Genomic DNA, 5,243 nt, shown 5'->3' with positions numbered 1-5,243 from the left:
AGTCGGACCCATCGAGAGCGTTGTAACGGCCCATCGCCGTGATCCGTGGCACCACTGAATGGTGAACTGGGACGCGCATGTTCACGAGACGACTGCCCTCTGAAAGGGAACTCACTAGGCTCCGGAGTGGGCTGGCTTGACTCCGCTGCCGGACTCAACCTTTCCAGGAGGCAAGGAGAGTTGATTGGGCCTCTTGGGGCCAAGCCCACACTACCCTTGCTGGGGTCATACAAAGAGTTACAGTTTGAAAGGGAAAGGAGGAGGAGGAGGCCACCGAAATCTTCGACGGGTGTTTGCCAGGAACGGAAACAAGGAGCAGCACTGCCAGCTTTCAACACCCGACAGTATGGAGTCGTTCCTCTGACACTGACTCATCCATGGCCTTGGGCAAGTCACTAACATGCACTTTCCTTTTGCAAGCCCCTAACTCCTTCTGTCCCCTCTAAAACAGGCAGCAGAGGCTGCAGGAATTACTCTCGCAAGCTTTCTGCCGTATGCCACAGGCCGGTGAATGGACTTCCCAGGTGGCCAGGAAGTTCTAGATCTGCCTGGTCTAGGATGTGTCACCTTCCCCCAGAGCATCTCATTCAGGTCACTAGCAGAGACAGGAGAGTGGTCTAGACTTCTGCTCCGATATCGTTCCTGTGAAAAGCCAGGGAGGCAACGAGCCATGGAGATGAACCTCCCCTTTTAGATTAGGTCCCTCAATGGCTATCAGCCGGGATGGGTAGGAACCGTGTCCCTAGCCTGCTTGTCAGGGGCTGGGAATGGGCGAAGGGGAGGGATCGCGTGACGATTCCCAGCTCTGTTCACTCCCTCTGGGGCACTGGCCACTGTGGGCAGACAGGACACGGGGCTGGATGGAGCTTTGGTCTGACCCCGTCTGGTCATTCTTATGGTCCTTACCTCTTGAGCTGGCACCTCTGAGTCAGGGTTGACCATGGATGGGACGCTGTAGGGAACCTTTTCTTGGTGTTGCCCTGGCAGAGCGGTCAGCCTGGTGCTTTCCCCAAGCCCGCACTCCAGGAGGAAGGTTGGTTGCACGCCCGGGTTTTAGCCTAGCCTGATGCTTGTGACCGGAGACATCTGGCAACCTCCCTAAGAAGCTTTCCGAGTGCTTCCCCTGTTCCCCAGGCCAGCCTGGCATTTGCTCAGTTCCCTGCTAATTCCTGGACTAAGGCCCTTGTGGTTGTGACGCCAGCCCCTTCCCATGGGATATACAAGTGCAGAGGAGCCCGGGATAGCGGGAGCAGTGCAAAACACAGGGCACAGCCTCCTTCTCAGACAGGTGAGAGCATGCACCTCGGGATCAGCCAGACCCTCAGAACAGCTGGTGCTGATCTACTAGGATTATACGAGGATACTGACTTGGATCTGTCTTACGGCCGATTGGTACTGTCCGGAGGCCAGCAGTGGTCTGTGTGGTCCACAGAGGGGAGTATTGTCGGATACAAGCAATGGTGGATGGAAGCGCAGATAATACATGAGTCCCTCTCTCAAAGGCAGGCGTCCCCAAACTTCCAGCTGCCAGGGTCACACCGCTCAGTCTTGCTCTTACGGTGGGCCAGAGCGGGTCGGTTACAGAAAATATAAACACTCGGTATGTAACTCTAAAGATGTAAGAGTGTTCCTACCCTGAAGAGCTTACAGTTCTCATAGACAAGCCAGCAGAGGGTGCAAGAAAATTGGAGAGGGGGGGTGTATGGAGAGAAATCATTTTCTCTTGGGAGTTTGCCCAGAGAGGGAGGTATTCAGAGGAAAGCAAGAGGGGAAGAAGGGGTGGTGCTGTGCTGGGGAAGCAGGAGGAAGGGGCAAGGGAGAGGGAAGATGAGGTGGGGGAGCAGCAGGGAGCCAGGGGACAGAGGGCGGAGAAGAGTCCCCCTTACAGGTTTAGTTCTGTCTTTGCTGCATCAAGGCTGGCGTGCACTTTTCTGCCAGCGGGTCGCGAGGCGTGTTTTGATTAAGTGCCTCATTGGAAGCTGATGTTCTATTGTACAGGGCAGTGAAAACTGTGCTTGCTCCAGGAGCAATAGCTCCCGAAAGGCCAGGGCCCCAGGGGGTAAAAGTTGTAGTAAATCTGCTTTAAAACGGAAGTTCTGTTCAACTTAGAATCCAGAGAGCAAACACGACCGGCACTGGCCCTGTTTCTGGAGCACACCCCCTCCAAACCGCTTGAGACTACTTGAAAGGGGGTGGCTCTCACCACACGCAAGTGCCCCCCTCTGGCCACGGGCAGGTTCCTGCACGGGCTCAGTCTGTTAGCGGAAACCCTCTCTGGCAACTCAGGCCTGCGGTGAGTCACACCCCCCATGACCACCCCTTCTGGGGTGCACCTCCAACAGGGGTGCCCGCTGGAGAGCGTCTCCGTCTGCTGCCCCACTCCGGACGAGGGTGGTGTCGCCTGGGCTTCCCTCCTGGAGACAATTCCTGACCAATGGGAGCTGTAGGAAGCAGTAGCCAGAACGTCCCTGCAGCTTCCACCCACCCCCTCCTCCCCCCAGCAGCCTCCTCCCCCCAGCAGCCTCAGTAGAGCCTCAGCGCCCAGCAGCACCGATTAGCAAAGTCAGCTGAGGAGCAGGAACCAGAAAGGCTGGAATTCTGATCTCAGCTCCACCACTGACTCCCCCGGAGCAAGTTGCTGCCCCACTCGGTGTGCCTCAGTGTCCCCATCTGTGACCCGATCAGAGATACCAGGGAGGGAGGTCATGGGGGTTACTAAACACTCACAGAGCACGATGGCAACATACAGCACTAGCTACATGGCGGAATTAGCACCCTCTTTCTGGCGATCTGGGATAGAGCCCTACAAATCCACCAATTTTGTTTCCTCCCTAGGGTTCCAGTCAGGGATGCTTGACTGTGCTGCAAAAAGCAGCCAGTAGGGGGCACTGTTTGACCCCAGGGGCATTCCTCCAACCCCAAACATCCCTCATTGCAAGGGATGCACCCGTCTCTGTCCCAATGGCACAGCCGTTCGGCAGAAATTGGGGGCCCCTCTCACTTCTACTGCTGGGAGCTGCCCTTGGAAACAGAGCCCGGCTGAACAACAGCTGCCGAAGGCAACGTTTGCACCCAGGGAAGAATGCCCCAGCGCCAAAGTCTTCCCACATGAACGTGTATCCCCCTCCGTAGCCCTGTCCCACCTTTGCAGCTCGGGGCCTGGCAAAACGGGCCATGTAAACTTGGCCCACGGAGTCCTGACCGTTAGAGACGGAGAAGACCTACCAGAGCTGGGCAGGGTGGGAGAACCTAAGGCTTGGGGGGGGCTGGATCAGGGCTCCCCACCCACCATTGGGGAGCCCACCTGGTGCTCCAGCCCCCTGCCCTTTCCCTGTGGGTCTGGAGTGCACAAAGTCTACTAGCCTGGGCCCCCTAGGCTCTGCTGAGGGAGAGGAATATGGAGAGTCTTTCTGCTACTCAGCTGGGGGCCACATCAGCGAGGTTTTGTGCGGCCCCTGACTGATTTTTTTTTCCCTGAGGGTCAGCGGCACACCCCAGAAAAGAGTTTTGCCTAATTTTCTTCCATTCCTCTGATCTCCCTCTCCCCCCCCCCCCCCCAAGCTCTTAACCTTCCCCGCCTCCCCAGCAGCCAGGCCCTCTCCTACCTGGAGTTAAGCCCCACGCTCAGGCACCGCCACCCCAGAACCGAGCTGCCTGGCTGGGGGATGGACTCTGTTCCCGGAGGGCAGCGCAGGTGCCCACTCCCTTCGTCAGAGGGGGAGCAGCCCCCCCCCCCCCCGCTGCAGCCCAAAGCCACCAGCTGCAGGCTGGGTCAGTGTCCCCTCACTCAGGGTTCAGATGGTCAGGGCAGGGAGAAGAGGCGCTACCAGCCACAACGCTGGCCACTGTCCGGAGCGGGGGCTCTCGCGCCTGCCTTGGCTAGACCATTGCTGGAAAGCAGGGCTGGGGGTTACTGACCCACAAACGTCAGCCAGGGCCACCCACAAGTGAAACAAAACCCCCCTCACTGCCCTGGCCCCTGACTGAGGAGAAACCCTCCCCATATTCCCCTGCCACACCAGAGCCTGGGGGGGCACCCCGCTAGTAGACTGTGTGCGCTCCTACCCTGCAGTGAGGTGGGGGGACTGGATCGCTAGCACGGGCTCCCCAATGCTATGGGGAACCCTGAGCCTCAGGGGCCAGATCCAGGCAAGCTGGGGGCCACATCTGGCCCCGGGTTCCCCACCCCTGCTGTAAAGAGCAGAGAATTTAGTCAGGATGGGGAACCTTTTTGGAGTCGGGGGACCCCAACCCACAGAATCAGTTAGGGGCTGCACACAAACACTTCAGTCCCCTCACACTAGAGCCCACGGGGCCTGAGCTAGTAGCTTTTGTGGGCCCCCTTAGGCTCTGGGGTGGGGCCAAAAAATGAGGGGTCTAGTGTGTGGGGTTAGACTGGCAGAAAGCAGGCTTGGGAGGGCACTTACCTGGTGCAGCTCCCCAGGGACACACCTGGCTCCACCGCTCCTGGCACCACCCCACTGCTCCGATTGGCTGTGATTACCACCAGTCAAGATCAGCAGGGAAAGCCTCCAAGCCTTGCTTTGCTACCCTGCTGTTTCCCCAGCCAGGAGCAGCTTCCTTCCTCCTCCAGGCAGAGCCAGGGGTCGGATTTGGCCCTACTTGCCCAGCTCCAGCCAGGAGTGTTCATGGCCCCACCGTGGAGGGACACAGGGAGCCCTGGAGCATCAGTGCCAACTCCCGGATGCTGGACAGGGGAGCCTGTAGACTCAGGGGCCAGATTCAGGCAAGCTGGGGGGGGGGGGGTCAGATGCAGCCCCCAGGCCCGAGGTTCCCTGTGCCTGATTCACCGCTTTACACCAGCCCCTTATTGCCTTGCCATGGCCAGGCAGGCTGCTTCAGCCTGGGCAACCCCAGACTGCCTCCCCCGGCTCGCACATCGCCAGCCTGGGGCTCGCAGGCTCTAGCAGCCCCACGTTTCGTTCAGCTCGTCCTGCCCCTCCGTCTCATGCTCTCCAGCACCTCTAGTGGCGCTTCCCTCCGGACAGAGTAGGACAAAGCTCTCTGACCACACCCCCTTGCTGGCTGCCCTCAGTTTCCCACCCCCCGCCCCACCCCAATTCGGCAGCATCTGCAGATCTCACGAAGGAGTCCATCCCTCGTCCGCATCACCCAAGAAGCTTGGGTTTTAATGCACCGAAAGTGATCCTGTTGCTTCACAACACACAGACAGTCGTGATCCATGATTTTCCCTAAGAAAAAACTAGCCGAGTAGTCTCAGA

This window comes from Pelodiscus sinensis, chromosome 19, assembly GCF_049634645.1.
Source record: "Pelodiscus sinensis isolate JC-2024 chromosome 19, ASM4963464v1, whole genome shotgun sequence".
NCBI lineage: Eukaryota > Metazoa > Chordata > Testudines > Trionychidae > Pelodiscus > Pelodiscus sinensis.
The sequence above is the reverse complement of the archived record's forward strand: the minus strand, read 5'-3'. Positions refer to the sequence as shown.